This window comes from Perognathus longimembris, chromosome 12, assembly GCF_023159225.1.
Source record: "Perognathus longimembris pacificus isolate PPM17 chromosome 12, ASM2315922v1, whole genome shotgun sequence".
NCBI classification, from domain to species: Eukaryota; Metazoa; Chordata; class Mammalia; order Rodentia; family Heteromyidae; genus Perognathus; species Perognathus longimembris.
Genome location: NC_063172.1, coordinates 54,091,295 through 54,116,492, shown reverse-complemented (window position 1 = coordinate 54,116,492; position 25,198 = coordinate 54,091,295). Strand labels below are relative to the sequence as shown.

The 25,198-nt window shown below is 41.5% G+C and overlaps 1 protein-coding gene across 1 annotated transcript in view; it reads left to right on the top strand.

Moving 5' to 3' along the window:
- Window positions 1-252: 252 nt before the first annotated feature.
- Window positions 253-25,198, top strand: part of Pcmtd1 (protein-L-isoaspartate (D-aspartate) O-methyltransferase domain containing 1) — an 86,088-nt gene continuing 61,142 nt past the window's right edge. The window contains exon 1 of the mRNA XM_048359133.1: window positions 253-409. The gene's annotated coding sequence lies outside the window, so the exon portion shown is untranslated. The remainder of the gene's footprint in view (window positions 410-25,198) is intronic.

Genomic DNA, 25,198 nt, shown 5'->3' with positions numbered 1-25,198 from the left:
GAGCTCCTCCCGCCTCTGCGGCGCGAGGGAGGGGCGGGGAGGCCGAGGCCTGACGTTCACGGCAGCTCCTCCCACCTCCGGGGTCCCAGGTTTTAGGCCTCGCGTTGTTTGGGTTGGGGGCGGAGACATCAGGAAATGGGCGGATCCAAATGGGGGCGTCCCCGGGCCTTGTTGACTTCGGCCAGCACGCGGAGCGTGGGTCGCGCCTCCGCTCGGCGCATGCCCAGTCTGCAGGTCCTTCCCGAGGCCAGGACGGTCCCGCGGCCCCGCTGCAAGTCGGGCCCCGCCCCTCCTCCGGAGGCGGCGGCGGTGTTGTGGTGGCGGCGGCGGCGGCGACCGCGGAGCTCCGGAGTCCTAGCGCCTGGCTCTCGCGCCGCCGTGGCGCACGGGACCGACCGCCGCGCCACAGGTAACGCTGCCTCCCGCGGGCTCGGGGATGCGGGATTGTGATACCCGAGGCCGGGAAGCGGGGGAACTCGAGAGTCGCTGAGGTCGCAGAAGGAAAGCGGTCGTGGAACGGGGCCGAACGGCGCCTGTGGGTCCCGAGGCGAGGTTCCCACGGGGGCCGTGGTCACTGCGTCCCGGGGCCTCCCCGGGACTGGGCGTCGGAGGCCCCGCGCCAGCGCTGTCGGACCCGGGGAGCCGGGCTGGCGCTCCGCTCCGCCCGCGCACTCAGCGTTGTTTTGGTTTGGGAGGAGCCGGGAACCTGTGCTGGCGGGCGCTAGGGGGGCCAGGAGGGCCGGGGCCGAGAGGGCTGGGGGCCGGGACGCTGGGCGCCGGGCGGGCTGGGGTGGCCCAGAGGGCCGGGAGGCTGGGCGCCCTGAGAGCTGGGAGGGCCGGGGCCGAGGCGGGGGTCGGAGACCTGGAGGGACGGGGCCGCGGGCCCCAGGCGGGCGGGCTGGGCGCCCTGGGGGCCGGGTGGGACGGGGCCCGTGGCCGGAGGGCGCGGACGGCTTGGCTGGCGGTGTCCGGGCGTCCACCCCTCGTCCGCACGCGCGGTGCCCGCGGTCTGGCTCCAATGGGACATCGCCAACCCTGGCGGAGACAGGACCCACGAGTGCAAGCGGAGCGGAGCCATTCTGCAGATTCAGGATTTTCCTTAAATTGTTTTCTTGTGCCCTCGATTCATGATTCTTCTACGAGGAATCGGTAGCAGTTTAAAAATGCAGAAGAATTTGGGTACGGAGGAGGAAGTTCTCTTAACAGCAGTTATTATATTTAGTTATTATTGCAAAAGGACTGCGTGCTCTTTAAGAAAAAATTAAGCTGCCAAACAATGAAGACGCCTGACCTCCTACTCGCTTCTCTGCCCCGTCCTGTTTCCTCCTCCTCCTCCCCATAGTCAGATTTATCGTGTCTTCAGCCATTGAAGTGTTTTCTTCTTTTTTATTTTTCCGTGCATATGAGTAGCATGCTTTAGAAACAAAATTGGAATCAAGTCGATATGTCGATTTATTGGGCAACAATACAGGATTATCCATTTTATTACCTACTTAAAAAAAACAACTACGTAGCTGTGGAGTTCTTTACAGCTGAACATGGCTTTCAGTTTAAAAAAAACAACCAAGCAATTGCTTTTTAAAGGATCTACAAGATACTATTTTTGTAATGTAATGTGGGTGAAACTTTCTGACCATCCAAGGCCAGATGTGATACTTTCACAAGAAACAGGTTGAGTAATATGTTTACACGGAGCTTAGTGATCATTTACATGGGGCTGGATGACTTCATAAAGTAGGGTACTAAAATAAAATAGTTGAAGTACCGTTTTCAAAGTAAATTTAAATCCAATATGGTTATAGGAAAACAGTTCCTTAAACCTGAAGTGGAGGACTTGTGAAGAATGAAGGTAAAAAAACCAGTGGTCCAGAACTTTGTACTTGAGGCAAAAGCATCAGAAATTAAATATTTTTGTGAGTTAACTATAGGATATTAACTGGGAAGTAGAAGGAATGATATTATAATGCTTGCGATTAATGAAGAATGAGGTAAAATCCCCATTAGATTTTCTATGCTTCTTTGCAAAAGAGCTGGAGGCTTTGTTGATCTAATCACTAACTTGTATTTATTAGAAATGTACTGTTGTGTTCATCTGAGTTCTAGCTTCCAGGGAAGACAACTGAGTAAACTAATCATAAGGAGCAGTCATTCTAAACATGTACATCTTAGGCCAAGTGTGTAGCATTTTATTTGGGAATGCGATTTGAATAAAAAACATCCATGGCATTTTAGTTATTGTTTCTGGTAATTATATACTCTTACAGATTTTATGTAACAACATAGCTAGCATTTTCCCCATTCTATAGATTTATTAGTCAGATTCTATGACAGATTAAATTCCCCTTTTCCCTTTTTAAAAATATTGGTGCCAATTAAAAGTGTGCTTAATCCAATAACTGGGTTCCCTACCCTCCCACCTGCTTTCCCAAGTGGTTCATTATAGGTAGTTTTCTTTCTTTCTTTGTAATGTTCATTTTAAAATAGAGATGTGAATGTGGTCATATACACTGAAAATTGTCTAAAGGATAAATAGGAGCTATCATCTTGTAGACAGGGTTTGTAGTGGTGTATTATTAAAATATCAAACTCCTCAATCCTATGCCCTTAACCCCAAATAAGCAGATTCTGTTGCTTTAAACAGATTCTGTTCATTAAACATGTTTCAATTTGCTTATTTCATTTTTGACATTTTGTCATGTAAAAATACAGTAGTGAAGTATGTGTTATATGGTATATTAATCTGTTCTAGTTTTGTAGTAAAACTAGTTTAAGGAGATATGGCAAATACTGAAGTTAATTATGATCAATCATGTATCTGAAGAGAAACTGATAGAACAAGAGTTGAGCTTTAGGGGCTGGGGATATAGCCTAGTGGCAAGAGTGCCTGCCTCGGATACACGAGGCCCTAGGTTCGATTCCCCAGCACCACATATACAGAAAACGGCCAGAAGCGGCGCTGGGGCTCAAGTGGCAGAGTGCTAGCCTTGAGCGGGAAAAAGCCAGGGACAGTGCTCAGGCCCTGAGTCCAAGGCCCAGGACTGGCCCAAAAAAAAAAAAAAAAAAAAAAAAAAAAAGTTGAGCTTTAATTGGAAATGAAAGATGATTACTGGGGTTCTATGTGAGTTATGTGTCTGCCATTGATTACCTTCTGGACAGCTTATATTGGGTTTTGTTTGCACACACAAAAAATTTAATCCCAGAAAGATTTCTCTAACATAATTTGTTAAAGAGTGTTTGACTTTTAAGTTACCCATGTGCAAGGGTCTAGGAAAGAGGCTGTGTGTGGCTGTGTGTGGATACTGTAAAAAGTTATTAAGAATGATCTGGGCTGGGGATATAGCCTAGTGGCAAGAGTGCCTGCCTTGGATACACGAGGCCCTAGGTTCGATTCCCCAGCACCACATATACAGAAAACGGCCAGAAGCGGCGCTGTGGCTCAAGTGGCAGAGTGCTAGCCTTGAGCGGGAAGAAGCCAGGGATAGTGCTCAGGCCCTGAGTCCAAGGCCCAGGACTGGCCAAAAAAAAAAAAAAAAAAAAAAAAAGAATGATCTTATTACTGATAGGAATAAAATAGAAACTTATTTTCCAATTTGTTCTGAAAATCCTTTTTGAATTCACGAGTAGCTAGAAATAAGTCTACTATTTTGAGCTCATGAATGATTGAAAAACAAACAGGAATGATCTCTTGAGTTTTAAAACACAGAAAATTTACTACATGCCTAATGCATGAACCTCCTCCCCAACTTGGAGGTGGGAGGATTCTGAAAACTAATTTGTATATAACACCTGAACCTGGTCCTTCCTTCCAGAGTGAAGTACCTGTTCCCATTAGAGAGGAACTGATTAACAACAAAAAAGACTGTGGGAATTGGTTATCAAAGTAAAGGAAGGTACGGGGCTTTACTGTTTATTTGTTATTTTTCCTTTTTTGTGTGTACCAGTATTGGAGCTCTAACTTTGGACATCAAGATCTTGCTTGGACTTTTTTTTTTTCCTGAGGGCAGACTCTTACCACTTCAGTCATGCTGCCACTTCTCTTTGCTAGTTAAATTGAGTTAAGAGTCTCACGGATTTGTCCTCTCAGACTGACTTTCAAACCATGATCCTCAGATGTTTCTTAAGAGTAGCTATGGGCCATCTGGGCCCTAGGCATCTGACCCAGGGCTCTTTTTGCTCAAGGCTGGTGCTCTACCATTTGAGCTACAACCCCCACTTCTGGTTTTCTAGCGGTTAATTGGAAATAAGAATCTCATGGACTTTTTCTGACTGGGGTTAGCTGACCCTCATATCTCAGCCTCCTAAGTAGCTAGGATTACAGGCTTGAGCCACTGGCATGTGGCTCAAAGGGTTTATTTAAAGAGTGGGTAATCAGAATCAAATGCGTAGATGGTTGGCAAGGAAAATGGGAACTTAAAATAGTTACTCTTCTTTGAGCTTTGAGGTACTGAAAGAATATCTTATACTCTCTTATATTACCTGTGTTTTGTTGGAGGTTGCTATGGAGTAATAACAATTTTCTTGCAAACTTTTATAGGAAAAACTGTCATAATCACTATGTTTTATCACAGTTATCAGTTTAATCCACAATCTAAAGTTATATTGGACTCTGAAGAGCTGAAGAATCGAAGTGTTGTTGTCTGTCTTTTCCCAGTGGTCTTTCTTGTAGCCTTTTGTTCATGCTTTTACTCCCTCCTTTTGGTTCTCATCTTCCTTTAAAGCTGTGTTTTCTCTTGGTGATTTCAGAGCTGCTCCTCCTCCCTTTCCAGGCTTCTGCTTCACTGTCCTCATTCTCATTCCCTAATCTTCACATTTGTTTTCTCTTTGATAAACTCTTGCAGGTTGTCATTTTGTTACTTTGAATCAGCTTTGTGAGTTTATTTTTTTTTCTGTTTCCTTGTTTATATCAATGACCTTAGCATTTTTTTAGTCATTGAGGGCCCAATCCAAAAGTTACCCTTGGTTTTTACTCCACATTTCTCATTAGTATTTCTGTCCTTGTATTGTGGTTCCTTCCTTCCCTTTTCATTCTTGTAGCAACCATATACACAATGGAGACATTGCTGGTCTCTAGGTATTGCCACACACAGTGCCTAGTGCTCCTAACTGTCCTCAATGTAAAACCCTGATTATCATCTCTGCCTAGTGTGACAAACAAAAAATGCCAAAACACTTTTAGCAGCTTTTTCTGTTTGTTTTGGGGCTTGAACTCAGTGCCTGGGGGCTGCCTCTGAGCAATTTTGCTCAAGGCTAGTGCTCTAAAAGCCTCGAGCCACTTTCTGTTTTCTGGTGGTTAATTGGAGATAAGAGGCCTGCCCTGAAGCCTGCCCTCAGGCTTTCTTTGACCCAGGATCTTCAGCTCTCAGCTTTCAGGTACTGCCTGAGCCACCAGAGCCTGGCTCACTTAGCTGGTTTTTTTTTTTTTTAAACTGGCAGTAACTATCTGAATGCTTTATTCTTCCTTAGTCCTTATAATTTGTGTTGACACATATGTTAGGTTTTTAAAGTAGGTAGCCGGTAAAGGAGAAGCCATGCAGTATTCAGGCAGGAGAGAAAGTTTATTACCTAACTGCTGGCCTGCGGCCCAGATGATGCAGTATTCAGGCAGGAGAGAAAGTTTATTACTGAACTGCTGGCCTGGGGCCCAGATGATGGCCCTGTGAGAAGGGAGAGAAGGGGCGACCCCCACCTAGCCCTGCCTTATCTAGGGCAGAAGGGGGCCGTGTGTGGCCAGGTGGACTAGGATGTGACCTCAGGGAAAGGGGAGGTAACTGCCTCCTGGTCTTCTGGTTACCCAGGTAACTGAGACAGTGAGGTGGGGGGCATCTGCATGGAGCCTTCCAGGGACACACCTTACAATATACTATTGTCCCCACCTTACAGCAGTGAGTTCAAGTTGCAAGTAGCAGTGCTGGGATTTATTTGAATTCTAAGTGTTTGCCTTGCAAGTCTGTGTTCTTGACCCTTCTTCCTCTGCCCACTGTCTCCTCATTGATGATGGAGTAATATTCCACACACTCAGCATTGTTTTTCTTCATTAATTGCCCTCAATGCCCTGTTACAAACTTCATGCAGTTCAACTTAATGTTTCAACATGTATTCCCCAAAGAGTATACTCTTGTTTTAACTTCCTCCCATTTGTCATTTTAGTTTCTCATGCATTTCCACTTGGAATTTTTTTTTTTCTTTTCTCATCTCTGCCTTTTAAAGTTAAGTTCTTAATGTAAAATGTAGTATTGAAGTTTGTCCTCGTAGACACAGCTGCTTAACCTTGGAATGATATTTCTATTCTGGGTACTCTTAACAGTTAGAATTTGTTTGAAGATGCTTAGAAGCAAAAGCCATGCCATACTGCTCTTTTCTCAGTGTATAATCAAGAAATAGGGGTGAGAATGGAAATAATCACTGGTATTGGCATGCAAATAATTTTATCTGTGAGGTCCCTATCTCTGTTCTCTGTCTCTCCCACACACATACACACACACTGGAGTTCTGATTATGTTTGTAGTGATCAGATTTTCTTGTAGGCTGTCATGTGAGTTCTTTGTTTTCAGATTATTAGGTATTTGTATTGTTTGATTGGTATTGGTATTTGAGCTCAGAGCCTCAAGCACGGATTCTAACACTTGTGCCCACCCCCATCCCTTTTTGCTTTAGTTACTTTTCTGATAAGACTTTGCTTTTTTTTTGCCAGGGTTTACCTGGTAGTCAATTGGAGATAAAAGTTATATAAAACTACAGGTATAGATTATATATCTATTATAATTTACTTTATCATGTTTCCTTCATGAACCACAGACATTCTGGCTTTTACTGTTAAAACCATGAAGCAAAGAAAGAGAAATTAATTAGGGATGAGAATATGGCTTAGGGAAGAGTGCTTGCCTAGCTTGCATGAAGCCCTGGGTTTGATTCCTCAGCACCACATAAACAGAAAAAGCCGGAAGTGGTGCTGTGGCTCAAGTGGTAGAGCACTAGCCTTGAGCAAAAGAAGCTCAAGGACAGTGCCCAGGCCCTGAGTTCAAGCCCCAGGACTGGCAAAGGAGAAAAAGAAATGAAGACCTAGAGACAGGAAAATATTTTTTGGGGGGGGGGGGGACAGGAAAATTTTTAAAAATACTTTTTTTTTTTTTTTTTTTTTGCCAGTCCTGGGCCTTGGACTCAGGGCCTGAACACTGTCCCTGGTTTCTTTTTGCTCAAGGCTAGCACTCTGCCACTTGAGCCACAGCACCACTTCTGGCCATTTTCTGTATATGTGGTGCTGGGGAATTGAACCCAGGGCCTTATGTATACGAGGCAAGCACTCTTGCCACTAGGCCATATCCCCAGACCCTTAAAAATACTTTTTATTGTTATTGTAAAGGTAACAAGCACATTTCTTTTTAGACAATGTTACCCCTTTATTTTTTCTCTGTTTTTCCCCTCTTGTCCCTGCCCACATGTTGTATAGTTCATTTCCAGTAGTTTCTACTGTTACCACTGCTGCATTTGTTCACCCTTTTTCTCTTCATGTCTTTGCTTCCCTACCCCCCAAAAAGACAGATACATGAACAAAGACAAAAAGGAAAGAGAAAATAAGCATCTTGTTTCTAAGGAAAACTTTATGTTTAGGTTTGAGGAAGAATGGACAACCATGTATGAATGTGATGAAACAAAGAAGGTGTGATATAATACAATTAAACTGAGGGAGAAAAACCGGGCACAACCTGTTTGCTCAGATGATTCTTGGCCTCTGTGCCTTTTCTGTGTGGTATAGACTACAATACATTTGTGCAGGTTAAGAGTGTCAGATCCTCTAGAAAAGCAAGGAAGTGGTAAGAGTGGTGAAAGTCAAATCTTATTGAATAACAAGTGAATAAAGTGATGGCAAAAAAGTAAAGAAATAGTGTTCTTCAGATCAAGGGTACTATTAAGTGTAGAATTCAGTTGTATAATGTGTAACATTTACTTAGCTTCACCATGTGGTTTGTCAGATTACATCTAACAAGTGACTTACTGTATGATTTCCTGACATCATCTTTTATCATTTTCTAGTAATTTTATCATACATAGAAGATCTGAATGCTTTCCTAATAGCTATAAAATTATCATCTAGATGTTTTCTGAAGTTGTACCTGTTATTTTATTTTATTATTACTATTTTTTGCCAGTCCTAGCGCTTGGACTCAGGGCATGAGCACTGTTCCTGGTTTCTTTTTGCTCAAGGCCAGCACTCTACCACTTGAGCCACAGTGCCCACTTTTTCTGTGTATATGGTGCTGAAGAATTGAACCTAGGGCTTCATGCATGCTAGGTGAGCACTACTGCTAAGCCACATTCTCAACTGTATCAGTTATTTTTAAAGTGGTATATGTGGTTTGCCTAGATTTAGTCTATATAAAGATTTGTTTTAGGTATTGGTTCATTTGTGCCTACTCTCTTTGGAACCTCTGTGATTCCCTTTTGATCACTTGCACTTTACTAGCCATCATAAATACAGTATCATCAATACAGTACAAACATTTATTTACTTTTGTCTTCTCCCCCATAGAAACAGTAAAAATTTATTGTAGATAGAGGTGGGCTGGTGGATGGGTTAATTAGTGCCACTTGGTAAATAAGAGTTTCATTGTGATGTCATTTATTTTGGTGGTAGCCTATCCATAAATATATTAGGCCTTAAGTTTACTAGGAAGAAATTATAAATCCCGTAACACAGATGCAAGCTGGGAACCAGTGGATCATGCCTGTAATCTTAGCTATTCAAGAGGCTGAAGTCTGATGATTGAGGTTCAAAGCCAAACCTGGGCAGAAAAGTCTTATCCCCAATAAATGAAAAAAAGCAAATACAAAAATTACCAGTACAGTATTTGAAAGGATAGGTTATATTGTCACCATAACTCCTGCTCATTTTCTCTCATCCCACATTTCCTGTGTGTGTGTGTGTGTGTGTGTGTGTGTGTGTGTGTGTGTGTGTGTGTAGACAAAGTCTTGCATATAGTCCATACCTTAAGTCACCACCCTTCTGCTTCAACTTGTGAGTGCTGAGGTTATTGATACACATTCGCACTTTGGTGTTAGTCCTGGGCACCATCCCTGAGGTTTTTTTTTTCTCAAGGCTAGTGCCCTGCCAGTTGAGACATGACTTCTGTGTTTTTGGTGATTAATTGGAAATAAGACTCTCAGGGACTTTCCTGCCCAGGCTGGCTGGTTTCCAGCCAATCCTCAGATCTTAACACCCCAGTAGCTAGGATTATGGCATGAGCCCCTGGCCCCTGGCATTGTTCCTCCCTCCCTCCTTCCTTTCCTCTCTTCCTTTCCCCCCCTCCCTCTTTCTTTCTGCCAGTCCTGGGGCTTGAACTCAAGGCGTGAGCACTGTCCCTGGCTTCTTTTTGCTCAAGTCTAGAACTCTACCACTTGAGCCACAGAACCACTTCCAGCTTTTTCTGTTTATGTGGTGCTGAGGAATCCAACCCAGGACTTTATGCATGCTAGGCAAGCACTCTACCACTAAGCCACATTACCAGCTCCTGGCATTGTTTCTTGATCAGAGTGCATTTTTCTCTGATCACTCTTTATACTTAACATAAGACCAAATTTTGGAACACACAAAGGGGATCACTACAACTTTAGTTTTAAGAAAAGTTTGTATTATGATGAAGTAAAATGTACTGCCAATGTCATCCTGAAAGAATTACTTTAAATACTTTTAAACCATTTTAATGGGATTCGTATTTTTTTTCCTGCAAATAGAGTGCTTTGAATGCTTTATTTTTTGATGAGCCAGAGAAATTAGGATGGAAATACTTAGGCACTTCTGCAGTGATTTATAAATATTGATGTATTATACCTGTTCATGAAATTGATTTGGTGGTAAAAGAAAGGGGAAATCACCATCGGCTTATTAGTTGAACTGTTTCATTGCTTTTGTGTCAGTCCTGGGGCTTGAATTCAGAGCCTGGATGCTGCCCCTGAACTTTTGTGATCAAGGCTAGACTCTGCCACTTGAACCACAGAGCTACTTCTGGCTTTTTCTGTATGTGTTACAGAGGAATTGAAGCCAGGGCTTTATGCATGCTAGGCAAGCACTTTACCATTTAAGCCACATTCCCAGCCCTGTTTCATTGTTTTTGACAATGGTATGTTTGCTTTCTCTTGTTTAAGACTCCAGTTGCCAATGTTTTTATATCTTGATAGCATTTAATAAAATGAATATATTTTTACTAACTACATGGATGTATCTACATATACATATATATTCACATATGTATATTGAGCATGTGTGGTACCCAGCTTAGGATGCATTGCATATGCACAGAGTACGCTTATAACCTCAGGGGAATTCTGCCTGCTTCTGTGTGAATAATACTTCCAGCAATTGTCCACCCAGTACACTGAGACTCTTTGGTGCTCTAAAATTTTATCCTGTCAAGCAGACAGGCACTTTTATTATTTTACAGATACAGGAACTGAAAGCAAATTTTTCTAAATCTGGTAATGGTTTCAATAGCCTGTGGCAAAGGACATAGGGTTTGGTGTGAGATACCCTATTTTTGTTTTCCTGTAGCTGTAGAAGTTATTTATTCATCAATTCATTCATTCATTGGCCAATCCTGGGGAGATAACGTATTTTTTCTTCCTGTGGCTGTAGAAGTTATTTATTCATTCATTTGTCAGTCCTGGAGCTTGAACTAGGAGCCTGAACACTGTCCCTGGCTTTTTTATTTTTTATTTTTTTTTTCCCTCAACGCTAGCACTCCTGGACTTGAGCCGCACAGCATTACTTCTGTTTTTTTCTATATGTGAGGTGCTCAGGAATCGAACCCAGGGATTCATGAATGTGAGGCAAGCACTTTACCATTAGGTCATATTCTCAGCCCATGAAGTATATGTATTATTTGATCGCCTTTCTTTCTTCCTTTCTTTCTTCCTTCCTTCCTTCCTTTCTTTCTTTCTTTCTTTCTTTCTTTCTTTCTTTCTTTCTTTCTTTCTTTCTTTCTTTCTTTCTTTCTTTCTTCCTTTCTTTCTTTCCTTTCTTTCTTTCCTTTCTTTCCTTTCTTTCTTTTTTTTGCCATTGCTGGGGATTGGACTCGGGGCCTGAGCACTGTCCCTGGCTTCTTTCTGCTCAAGGTTAGCACTACTACTACCACTTGCCATAGCACCACTTCTGGCTTTTTCTGTTTATGTGGTACTGAGGAATCAAACTCAGGGCTTTATGCATGGGAGGCAAGCATTCTACCACCAAGCCACACTCCCAGCCCTGTTCTTAGTTCCAGCCCTGTTCTTAGTTTATCTTTGAAAATCACACTATCTACATAGAATTTTGTGGAGGTTTGAATGAGTTATTGCGTTTTAAACAGCCCCAAACCTTAAGTGCAAAATGTGCTCAGTTAATTAGTTGCACTAATAATAAAAGTAGTACTATGAATTATATTCTACTGTTCAGAGATGAGACTGGTTGCTTGGTAGAAAGTGAGTGACCTTATTCAGTGGTCAGTGCCCACCAAAACTGGTATAGTGGTGCACCTCTTCAGTCCCAGCACTTTTGAGGCAGATGCAGAAGGTTAGTCTCAGATATAAGATCTGGTTAAATAAACCAAGCCAACCCATTTCCCCTCCAAGGGGAAAATAGGAAAGTAATTGCTATAGACAAGACTGGTTATATTAAGCCTAACATAGGTGTATGTAAAAGGATGATTTGGATTTTCTGGTGGCATGAAAATGCAATGAGAATTACAACTGTGAGATTGCAAGGCAAAGTTGTAAAGTTTAGTATACTTATCCTCTGGTCTCTGAAGTACTCTTGTTTTAAAATTTATTTAAAACTTTATTATTTAGTAATTGTACAAAGAGGTTACAGTTCCATAAATCAGGTTATGAGTACAGTGCACCTTGATCAGTGTTACCCTCTGAGGTACTATTTTTTTCTCTCTACTATTCTTGGCACTTGAACTCAGCGCCTGGGCAATGTCCTTGAGCCTCTCTGTGCTCAAGGCTAGCGCTATACCACATAAGCCACAGTGCCACTTCTGGCTTTTCCTGCTTATGTGGTATGGAGGAATCAAACCCAGGGCTTCATGCATACTAGGCAAGCACTCTACCACTAATCCACATTCCCATCCTCTCCCATTCATTTTTAACAGTTGAAAGGAAAGTTATGTATGTACCTGCAGAGGATTTTTCCCCCCAATCCTGGGGCTTAAACTCTGGGCTTGGGTGCTTTTCCTAAGTTTTTGTTGTCAACCACTTGAGCCACAGCTTCTTGTACAGCTTTTTTTTTCTTTTTTGGTAGCTTGCTGGAAATAATGGCCAGGCTGGCTTGAACCCAAATCCTCAAATCTCAGCCTCCTGAGTAGGTAGAATTACAGATGTGAACCGCTGGCGCCTGGCTTTTATTTTTTGCCAGGCCTGGGGCTTGAACTCAGGGCTTGGGCACTGTCCCTGAGCTGCTTTTTTTTTGCTCAAGGCTAGCACTCTACCACTTGAGCCACAGCACCACTTCCAGCCTTTTCTGTTTATGTAGTACTGAGGAATCGAATCCAGGGCTTCATGCATGCTAGGCAAGCACTCCACCACTAAGCCATCTTCCCAGCCCTTATTTAAAAATATATTATTATTAGTAGTAAGGTATTGTAGGGAGAGGTTACCATTACATAAGTCAGGTAATGAGCACATTTCTTTTTGTGGCAATGTCACCTCCTTCACTTTCTCCAGTTCCCTCTTTCTGACCTTGCCCACAAGTTGCATAGTTCAAGTTCATTTTCTACATAGTGTGTACTGAGTATGTTACATTTACATACCCTCTTGCCTCCTTTTCTGTTCAATAGTGACCCCCCCCATCTCCAAAGTGAAAAATACTACCACTACCAACAACAAGAACAAAAATCCCCCATGTCTCCATTTCATGGAATTTGTTTAAATAGTGTGTTAAAATTTTCAGAGACATTACTTACATCTTTTGGTTTCTCTCCTAAGGATATCCCCTTTTAGTCTGTGAATGCCTAGACTCCTGTATAGGTTCTCATGTCAGTTATATTTTAAATCTAGCTTCCACATGTGAGAGAAAACATGCCACCTTGTCTCTTTGAGCTTGTGTTACCTCAGTTGGCAAGATTTGGTTTAGTTAGCTCCATTTCCCTACAAATGGCGTATGCATATTATTCTTTTTCTAAAAAATTTTGTTATTATTAAAGTCATGTATAGAGGTTACCTTTTCATCAGTTAGATGATGAGTACATATCTTTTTGGACAATGTCATCCCTTCTTTTTCTCTCTCCCAGTTTCCTCCTCCTGTGCCCAACCCCAAGCTATATAGTTTTATTTCAACATACTTTCTAGTGAGTACCACTGCTGCATTGTTCATGCTTGTCTCTCCATTTCTGTGTCCCTTCTTACAATAGCATAATCTTATTCTTCCTAATGGATGCGTAAAATGCTTCCTAATGGGTAAGAAAAACTATATATATGTGTGCATACACACACACACACACACCACACACACACAACCCCCACATTTTATTTATCCACTCTATTGTAGGGCATTTGGGCTGTTTCTACAACTTAGCTGTTGTGAATAGTGCAGCAGTGAACATGGGTGTGCAAGAATCTTTACCATACCCTGACTTGTAATGGTCTGGGCTGGGTTATAGGGAAGTTCTTTTTTTTTTTTTTTTTGCCAGTCCTGGGGCTTGGACTCAGGGCCTGAGCACTGTCCCTGGCTTCTTTTTGCTCAAGGCTGAGCTACTGCTCTACTTCTGGCCTTTTCTGTTTATGTGGTGTGTTGAGGAATTGAACCCAGGGCTTCATGCATGCTAGGCAAGCACTCTACCACTAAGCCATATTCCCAGCCCCCTACAGGGAAGGTCTATGTTTAGGTTTTTGAGAAACCTCCAAACCACCTTCCAGAGTGATTGTACTAGTTTAAATTCCCAACCCTCCAATAGACTACTTTTTTTCTTACATCCCCACCAGCATTTGTTGTAGTTTGAATTGTTGATGTTAGCCATCTAATTGGAGCGAGATGGAATCTCAGCATTTTCTCATATGTGTGTTTGTAATTCTTATTTCTTATGAGCAGTCTCTCTTAGCCCCTTTGCCATTTGTTTATTTTATTAGGTTAATTAAAATTTGTTGAATTAGACGAGAGTTAGGGATGAATTTGGGGCTGCAAATATATATTTTTAAGATGAATTGTGTTTGATTCCCTATGTGTGGTGTTCCTATGAAGAGTAAAGGGCAAATAAAGTTTGAATAGTAGGGTGGTAGATAAGTAATGTCTTCCCCGTGCCCTTCCCAAAGGTTCATGCTGAATCCCTGGAACCTTTGACCTGTATCACCTTATATGGAAAATGGAACTAAGGTTGTAGATGAAATATGGTTGCTAATTAGCTTATTTTAAGATAGGAAGATTATTCTGGATTATCCTGATGAGCCAGATGTAATCATAAGTATCCTTAAAAACTGAAAAGGGAGGCAGAGTTGGGAGAACGAGAGAGATAGCAAAGTGAGAAGGACTCATTCCTAAATTGCTGGCTGAGGAGAGAAGAAAATGGCTAGGAGCCAAAAAACTAGACACTTGAGTACAAGGAAAGTCTTTTTTTTTTTGGCCAGTCCTGGGCCTTGGACTCAGGGCCTGAGCACTGTCCCTGGCTTCTTCCTGCTCAAGGCTAGCACTCTGCCACCTGAGCCACAGCGCCCCTTCTGGCCGTTTTCCATATATGTGGTGCTGGGGAATCGAACCGAGACCTTCATGTGTAGGAGGCAAGCACTCTTGCCACTAGGCCATATTCCCAGCCCGACACTTGAGTACAAGGGAACACTTTCTTCCCTAGAGCCTCCAGAAAGACTCCTGAGGACACCTTGATCTTAGTCCAGTGAGACATGTCCAGACTTGTGACTTCTAGAACTAGAAGATATAACAGATTTTTGGTTTTAAGCATTAAGTTTGTGGTAATTTGTAAAGGCAGTAACAGGAAACTAATGCAGGTAAGTAGGGAAATTCATGGTGTACAATATGCTTTTTTTTTGCCAGTCCTGGGGCTTGAACTCAGGGCCTGAGCACTGTCCCTGGCTTCTTTTTGCTCAAGGCTAGCACTCTGCCACTTGAGCCACAGCGCCACTTCTGGCCATTTTTCTGTATATGTGGTGCTGGGGAATCGAACCCAGGGCCTCATGTACATGAGGCAGACACTTGCCACTAGGCCATATCCCCAGCCCTACAATATGCTTTTAACTTGGAGAACTGCAAATAAAATTATCTTTAAGTTTGTCATAGTAATTACCAAAAATTCTTAAGGATAGTGACAAATGAAGGATTGACCCTCCCACGCTATTGTCCCAGGGGCTTACAAGCACCAGATAAAACCTCAGTTATTTGTGAACCTGCTTTGATACGCAGTCAGGGCAGTTCACCTAGGCGCAGATGTAAACAATCTGTCCTGGGCCCAAGGAAAAGCTACCTACTTCCTAGACCTAGTGGCGCTTTCAATAACCTCTGTCTCCATGCTCAGACCTCTTTATAAGCCTGGTCCCAAATTAACCCCCTCACATAAGCTCCACCCCTCCAAACCTGGGAGAAAGTCTGTGCCCCTTGCTGTTCCTCAATAAACTAGTCTTGCCTGTTGACAATCTGATCTATTCCTTTTCTGTTCTTCATTTTCCCAAAGGGGGAGTTATGAGAACAAAGCAGATTCCCATCAACAGGGTTTTCATTAAGATCAATAATAAAGAGAGTAGCTGGTTTGAGAAGTGATGGGGTGTATAGAAGGCTTTCATTTCAGATCTCAATTTGAGATGTTGGGAACCTTTCTCATGACATTAATCTAGAAAATTGTTGACTATATTGGAAAATTTTTGCTAAAGAAGATAATGTCCAATTAGGAGAAAGAAATAAAACACTTGCCCTAAAATCTCTGGGGCTGTATGTTGGAGGAGCAAGAATATTTACAGCTATTTTATTTTACCTATTTATTTTTTGCTGTTCCTGGGGTTTGAACTTAATGCTTTAGGCAAACTACCAATTGTGCCATACACCTGCCCTTTTAGTTTTTTAGATAGCATCTTTAGTGTTTTGTAATTCTTTGAGTAGTTAGGATTATAGGTGTGGACCACTGTGCTTGCCCACTAACTGCTTTTTATTGTTTTGCTGGTCCTCAGGCTTGAACTCTGAGCCTGGGTACTGTCCCTGAGCAGTTGCTCAGGGCTAGCACTCTACCAGTTGAGCCACAGAACTACTTCCAGCTTTTTCTATGATTTAATTAGAGATAAGAGTCCCACAAACTTCCTGGTCTGGCTTTGAAACATGATCCTATCTCAGCCTCCTGAGTAGCTAGGGTTGAGCCACTGGTGCACTTCTCTAACTGCTAATTTTAAATTTCTTTTCTGGCAGATGGAAGCTGGGGTTCTTGTCATTTTTCTACAAAGAGTGTTTCTATTTTGGGGGAAAGAACCTTGTATAAGTTGTAGAGTTATTCTCAGTAGGAAAGAATTTCCATGACTTCACTGTTAAGTACATAAAATGTTTAGCTGTAACGAAGAGGAACAAAGAAGTCCCAGTAATGTCCCTGGGTAGTACAAACTACTGTAAATTATCTTTTTTTTTTTGGTAGCAGTAGTTGGGCTTGAATTTGGAGTCTTGTGCTTGATAGCCAGGCATTCTATCACTTGAGACATAATCATCAACCCCAAATGGCTCCCTTTAAACATACTTTGTTATACACACACCCAAATAAAATACAATCCTGGATTGCGCATGAAGTTGCCTTCTGGTACTCTGCTATGATGTTCATTGTATTAGGTTTTTGGCATAGTAACAAAGTATGTGATTCTTTTAGTACTGCTTTATCCTACCATTGTTTTTTGTCTGCTATTTACTTATTGTCAGTTGTGAGGCTTGAACTCAGGGCTTGGGCACTGTCCCTGAGCTCTTTTGCTCAAAGCTAGCACTCTACCACTTTGAGCTACAGCTCCACTTCTGGTTTTTAAGTGATTAATTGGAAATAAGAGTCTCATGGGCTTTCTTGCTCAGGCTGGCGTTGAACCTCAATCTTCAGATCTCAGCCTTCTGAGTAGCTAGGATTACTGGTGTGAGCCAGCTTTTTTGTTTGTTTTGTTGTTTTTTTTTTTGCCAGTCCTGGGGCTTGAAGAACTCAGGGCCTGAGCACTGTCCCTGGCTTCTTTTTGTTCAAGGCTAGCACTCTACCATTTGAGCCACAGAGCCACTTCTGGCTTTCTCTATATATGTGGTGCTGAGGAATCAAACCCAGGGCTTCATGTATACTAGGTGAACACTTTACCCCTCCCCCCCCCCCAGCCAGCTTTTTAAATGGTCTCTTTCAACTGAAAACATCACAGATAAGAAAAAAGCAACCTTTATTATAATCTCAAGCATTTGTTTAAAATAATTTTCTTTGCCTTTTTCCTGCCACTTTACTCTTGTGGATTCCTATTTTTGGTCTGCCTCTTAAGCTGCATAAATTTATAGAGTTTAAATGGCTTCTATTTTGCACTCTTCCAGGTCCAATCATAATTACAGAGGTCCAAGAAGAGAAACACAGGCATTAGAAAGAACATGTTCTTCAGTTAACTCTGTTCTAGCTGACTTGAGTAGATGAAATCCCCTAATGATGGTGTTTCCTGGTAGGAACTTGGAGTTACCAGACAGTACCTGCTACCTTTATTAACTCTTATTCATTGTGGGTACTGTCATTGAGAGCAGTAAGGAAGATGGGATTGCTGTCTTAACATGGAAATGCTGAGGATAAGTGTTTAAAATTTTGGAAAGATGCTAAGATAACCCCCACCTCCCCAAAAAAGTTTTTAGGGAATATTTGTGTGATAAAGAAATTCAAGTAAAATTCAGGGGGTTGTGGGTACTTTGGCTAGATGCCTTTAAGTTGTCTTTTATTCTCAGGGACCTAGTTTCTAATTTCCAGAATATTATTATTTTAGGTCCATACAGGAAAAAGAAGTCACATAGTAGTTTTGAACAGAGAATGTTTACTGTAAATAATTATTTGCTGTGACTGGAATTTGGCCAATAGGTGTGGTAAAGAGAACTCTTAAAAAAAAAAAAAGCACTGATATAAGGGCAACCATTACTTCTGGGGCTAATGAGCCTTTCAGTAAGAGGCTAGCCTGTGAACTGAGACCTTCCTTAGAGAGAGTTTGTCAGTGGCTCATTGGATGAAGTTGGAATTTGCCAGATAGTTCCACTGTTGTATCATGAATGATGTTCATCATTAGCTAGTTCACCAGAGCTATCTTCCATAGTCAAGAAGAGCATAGGGTAAGCTGTGGATTGTGGTGTGCTATGGGGGCCTGGTTTTGGAGAAGCCCGACAAGGAATAGCCTGATAGGTGTTTCTCCAATACCATCTTCTAAACAGTTGAAACTGAGGGAGGAAATATATTGCTCGGGCTGTCCTTAAACTTGAATCTTCCTGTCTAGGCTTTTCTTTTATATATAATCAAACTGAATTACAGAGAGGTTACAGAGAGGTTAGGCATTGGATACATTTCTTGTACCATTTGTTACCTCATCCCTCATTCCCCTAGGCTTTTCTTGAAGTATGTCTCTTTACCCTTTGCAAGTGTTTGCTTCACAGAAACTTTTCTAGGTAAAATAAAGATAGACTGCTTTGGTTTAGAGGGCAGTCTTTCCCATTATATTTGGCAGTGCCCCATAGCTGATGATAGCTATTTGTTTGCCTCTCACATTTAAGTGTAAGAATTGAATCATAGTCCTGGTCTCAATTTGGCATTTCTTTAAAGACTGTTTTAGAAGCTAGTTCACTATCTTTATTATTATTATTAACTAATTTTTTTGGGGGGGCTGGTCCTGGAGGTTGTATTCTGGGCCTGGTTGCTGTCTCAGCTGCTTTTTTAACTTTTTTTTTTTTGGTCTTTTCTTTTTTGGTACTGGGGGTCGAACCTAGGACATTGCACTTGCTAGGCAAGCACTTTGCCACTGAGCTACATCCCAGCCCCTTGAGCTGCATTTGCTCAAGGTGAATGCTCTACCACTTGAGCTACAGTGCTACTTGCGGCTTTTTTGAGCAGTTTATTGGGGGTAAGTATTTCATGGAGTTTCTGCCTGTGCTGGCTTTGAACCACAATCCTCACATCTTGGCCTCCTGAGTAGCTAGAATAACAGGTGTGAGCCACCAGCACCCAGCTAATTATTGTTTTTTGTATGTATAGTATTGGGACTTTAACATTGAGCCTCATGCATGTTAGGCAGGCATTTTGTTGCTGATCCATGCCTCCAGTCATTTTCAATTTTTCACTTCCTTCTAGGTCTATTTTCTTGTTACTTTTTGCTTTCTACCTTAGCTTAGATGACAGACATATGCCATCTTCCCAGCTTCTGTTGAGATGGAATCTCCTGGACTTTTCTTCTTGGACTGACCTAGAACTGAGATCATCCCAATTTCAGGGTTCCATTATAGCTAGGATAACTAATATGTGCCTCTGACTCCAGCTATTGGTTGAGAAGTGATGTCTTGAACTTAAGGGATCTCTTGAGGTTTTTTGTGTTTTTTTTCCTTCGTTGGCTTCAACCTGTGATCCAGTCAAGCTCAGCCTCTTAACTGGGATTACAAATTTGAGCCACTAGTACTTGGCCTCCATCTGCTTGAATCTCTCAATTAGGATTACATTCACTTACTCCAATATATTTTAACAAAAGACTTGTTTTATAAACAACAGACAAAAAGGGCGGTTTTGTATCAGAAAATAGTACTTTTCCCCCCCTAGTTCTGGGGCTTGAACTCAGAGCCTGGACACCCCTCCTTGAGCTTCTTTTGTTCAAGGCTAGCACTCTACCACTTGCACCACAGTGCCACTTCCAGCTTTTTCTGTTTATGTGGTACTGAGGAATTGAACCCAGGGCTTCATGCATGCTAGGCAAACACTCTTATCACTAAGCCACATTCCCAGCCCAGAAAATAGCACTCTTTGAAGCTTTGATCTTGGTTTACACCTATATACAACCCTAGCTACTTCAGAGGCTGAGGTCTGACAATCACTTATTTGAAGCCACTCTGGGCAAAGAGATCTTCCAGATCCTTATTTTCAACTAATTATCAAAAAGCAGCAACTGGAGGCATGGCTTAAGTTATAATGTATCAGTCTTAAGTGAAAAAGACAAGCAAGAATGTGAAGCCTGGAGTTCTAGCCCCAGTATCAGCAACAGCAATAAATCAAGATGCTGCTTCCATGAATTCTGTCACTGACTTTGAATAAGGTTTTTTCCGATGAATTAGAGATGCTTTTTTTTTGGATGGGTCCTGGGGCTTCATTGAACTCTGGGCCTGGGTGTTGTCCCTGAGCTCTTCAGCTCACTACTAGTGCTCTGACACTTGAGCCACAGCTCCACTTCCAATTTTCTGGTGGTTAATTGGAGATAAGAGTCTCACAGCCTTTACTGCCAGTGCTGACTTTTCAACCTCCATCCTCATTAGTAGCTAGGAGTACAGGCATGAGCCAGCCACACCTTGCTGAGAAAATTTTATAATTATTTTTCTTGACCTGCTTCTCACAAATATTAAGGTGTTGTATTTTGTTAGGGTCTTCATGCACAGAAAATATATGGATTATATCTTTGCTTTCAGACTGTTCTAAAAGTATTGTGTGACTGTTTCTTATGTGATCTCCTTTTATTGTTGTTACTGTAATTCAAGAACAAAGAATTTAGATGCAAAAAGTAAAAAAACAAGGGGCTGGGGATATGGCCTAGTGGCAAGAGTGCTTGCCTCGTGTACATGAGGCCCTGGGTTCAATTCCCCAGCACCACATATACAGAAAACGGCCAGAAGTGGCACTGTGGCTCAAGTGGCAGAGTGCTAGCCTTGAGCAAAAAGAAGCCAGGGACAGTGCTCAGGCCCTGAGTCCAAGCCCCAGGACTGGTCAAAAAAAATAAAAAAAATAAAAAACAAGAACTTGTAACTTCGTGCTATCTAACTTTGTGGGTCAAAGGGAATGGCTTAGAAAATATAGTCTATGTATTTAAGTTGGTGTTTTATGCAACCTGGGTTTTCAGGTTGACTTTCTGAGTAATTTTTAAATCTCTTTTGTATGTTTTTTGTACCTATAATAATTATAAAATTTAAAGATATTTACTCTTCTGCGAAATTTACTGTGTTTTGATATTGTGTGTAATTCAGAAGAAAGTCTTTGGAATTTCTTTTCTCCTACTTTGTATATATCTGTGTGCATTAATAAGCTCCCTCTTGATACCTGAGGGACACCGAAGTTACCAGTATCCCATCTCTCTGGGGGTCACTAAAATCTCCACTGCAGTCCTCTTTGTTCTCCAACTTACATAATTTAATTACTTTGAAATCTATAATACTTTTAGTGTCACAACTGTATCTTAACTGGCTCTTACATTCCTTGTTAATTTCTTTTTTTTTTCCTTGTTAATTTCTGAATTTGAACCACTGAAGCATGTACTTGCCCTTCTCCCTGTTTTCTTAGTTTCTCTTTTTTTTTGATATACTGCTAATCAAATTTTACATTCCTTAAAACTTCTGTTCTCTTCTCAATGAAGCTTCTCTGTTCTCCATATTTTAAATGGCTAAGAAACTAAATTGCACATTAACAGAGGACTTTAATGATTTGTTTCAAAAAATTTCTGTTAGAAATGTACAGGTTAAAAATCATGTAGTGCTTTATCTTTAAGAAGCCTGTGTCAAGTGGTAGCAATGGAATAACCACATTGTAGAGAGGTGATAGAGATACATTCAAGATGGTAACATTTAAGTCATAGTTAGGTATTGAATATTCTCCCTCCAGCTTCATATGTTGAAACCCTGATTTCTATTGTGGCAGCCTTTGGAGAGAGGACTTATTGGGAAGTAAGGTTGGAGGAGATTACTTAACCTTCTTGGTCCCTGACCTCTTGGTGTTACTGTTTTTATATGGAGAAACTCTGGGAGTTCACTCTTATTTTTTAATTTTAGATTATTTTACTTAAAAATAATTACTTATTTATTGTCAAAGTGATGTACAGAGGGGTTACAGTTTCATGTATAAGGTCATGGGGACACTTCTTATACTATTTGTTACCTCCTTCCTCACTCTCCCTCCCCCTCCCTCTTTCCCTCTCCCCCCATTAGTTATTCAGTTGGTTTACACCAAATGGTGTTGCAAGTATTGCTTTTGGAGTCCGTTGTTTTTTTATCCCTTGTCTCTCGATTTTGGTATTCTCTTTCACTTCCTTAGTTCTAGTACCAGTTCACTCTTGTATCCTATGCATGGGTACAAATGAGCTGGAATAGCAAGATGGTCTACTACAACAATGTAGCAGACTACAAATCAGTAAGAAAGGTCTCACAACAAACTTAACTGTGCTTGCAGCTTGATCTTGGAATTTCAGCCACCAGAACTGTGAGAAAGATGTGTTGTGTGTCTGTGGTGTTAGGTTATGATAGCCTGAGCAGACAAAAACAGAGTAAGTATTCTGTGGAACACTTATAGAATATTTCTAGAAAGAGGAGACTCCTAATGGAATCTTTTTTTTTTTTAACTTTAGAGCTCTGCTAAGGGAAGCTGTGAACATCTTAGTGACTGGAGACATGCCCCTCCCTGCTGTGATAATATGGGGTTGGAGGCACATTTTCATAGGGTGACTGGGTTTTTTGCTGATCAGTTGGTTGCTTTCTTTACTCTTGGGTCTTGTTGATTGGCTATTTCTTTGGATCATGGCTTCACTTTTTCTTGTGCAAGAATGTTTCACCTGCGTCCTCATTTTACCTGGTCCTTGGTATTTTATTTCTGCCATTCCCCATTAAGGGGACTTCTTCCACATTTCTCCCTGACAGAACAACACAACGAATCCAGGATTAAGTGAGGAGCTCTTACCTTCTTGGAATTGCTTCAAGCTGGGCAATGTCCTAGTAAGGACATGGTAGGTCCAGTTGGGCTCTGTAATAAAACTGCAGATACTTGCTCCAGGTAGATAAAGGGCATTGGGTCACTAGACCATGCTAATTGGAATTCAAGCTGAAACCTCATTTGTAGTTTGTGGCCTGGGTCCATTCTTAAATCTAATGTTGTTTGTTTTGTACTTTGATAACTTAGCATCTGCTTAGGAGTTGTATTTCAGTCATCCTGTGCATTGACTCCAGAGAAAGATGGAACCTGGAATCACAAAAGACTAAGGAGTGAATGTTAAGGACCGGGTAGGATTAATGCACCATGGACTGGGACTTTTCAGGAATCCACCTTTAGGAATGCCGAAGCAATGGGGAAATGCAAATGGTCAGTGCTAATGCTCTAGGCCATGAGCCCGCGCTGTCCCACATGCGTGCTACATGTGAACCAGCTGGCCCCCCACACTCATATTGGAATATTAATGAATAATGAGTTTGCAGATGTAAAGGCATGGAGGAAGGAAGAGATATGTAGGCAAGGAATGCTCTATGAAGGCTCAGGGAAGAAACATTGGAGGAACTTCTTCACTGAACACAGGGCTGGCTTAAAAATGGGGAAAAAGAAACTCAGATATCAGCAGAGTTGTGTAGCTTTAGAATTGGATCAAGGTTTCAAACCCAGTTCTGATTTTCTTTCTTCATGAATTGGGTGTATTAATAAAGGGGGCCCTATGAGAGACAGAGAGAGAGAGAGAGAGAGAGAGAGAGAGAGAGAGAGAGAGAAGAGGAGAGAGATAGGAGAAAGAGAGGAAAGAGGAGAGAGGGAGAGGAGAGAGAGATTGAACCTAGGGCTTAACACAAAATACTAGACGTACTTACCACTGAGCTATTCATAATAACCCTGTTCTCTCATGGTCTTTGTAGGCTTTTTGTGAGGAATAATTAAGAGATAATTATAAAATATGTTTTGAGAGCTAGGCATCTAATAAATGGATAGTTTAAAAGGTGGACAAAATGTGATGAATTCCAAGCAAGCACAGGTTGAACTCATTACATTGCTTGTAGAAGTAAATGAATGTATTGCCATATTATGTTTTCAAATGCGTTGGGTTTAGTCTGAACACCTAGGAGGTTGCTTTTTGTTTCTTGACGGGTGTGTGTGTGTGTGTGTGTATGTGTATGTGTATGTGTGATAAAGCCAGAACCCTTTGTTGAATACGGATGATTCATGTAAGAGGGTTCAGCAAGTAGTAATAAGTTTGATACTGGTTTGGGATCTTGATGTGATTAAATGCACAGCAGTATTGCCTGGTAGTATTGAAAAATCCATTTGATGACTGCCCCTTCTCTTTCCTGTTCTCCCCTTCCCTCTCTCCTCTTCACTCTTAGTTCTTTCTTTTTTAAGTGTCCTGGGTGGCATCCTGTGCCTCAAATACCACCCAGCTAAGCTAGTGGTGCTTTTCTGTAGTATAGCTGGAAAGAGCCAGTTTGTTTTGCTTAAAGCCTTCATTTTGATTATGGATTTCCTAAGTTCCATGTTTGACTTTAATGAGACACCAGTCAGTCAATGTGGGGTGACACTGAGGTGCAATTGTTGACATTTATCTGGCTAGGAACTATCTACAAGGTGCCTTATCTAAGCTAGACAGGTTACTTGAGGTCATGAAATTTTCCAACAGGCACATGTATTTTCCCTGTGCTCTTGTGGACTGTCTGCACTACTGAGTTGTTCTCCCCCCCCCCCCCACCCTCTATATACCATGTAAAGCCTCTAGAAATGACTGTCCATGGACCACAACCACATATCTAGACTTTCTGTTTGGGCTGGGTAGCTAAGATTGATTGGTGCCTGCCAACTCCTTCCTTCCTTCCTTCCTTCCTTCCACCCACCCACCCTTCCTTCCACCCACCCTTCCTTACTTCCATCAATCCATCCTTCCTTCCTGTGGTTGTATTTGTGTTTGAATTTAGGATCTTATGCTTGCAAGCAGGCCCTACTGGCATGTTTAGTATTTTAAGTTATACTATTAACAGTTTTAGTCATACAGTTTTTGAGTACTGTTAATTTGAAGATCAGTCTAATTGATATGAAATGACTCCTTATGTTACTAAAGATCTTTAGTTATATGAGTTCCTTTAAACCTAATTGAAAATAAAAGTTCCTGAAAATACGCCAACCATATAAAATGCCAGTTTTTAGGATGAAGACAGAATCTGTAAAGTGACATTCTTTCTTCTTTGAGTCAATGTCTTATTCCACTAAGTGGACCAGTGAAAAAGATGTTAAGTATAGCTTGAGGAGAGGTACCAATATAGAGTTTAAAGAGCTTTGACAAACTTTCTTTTTTT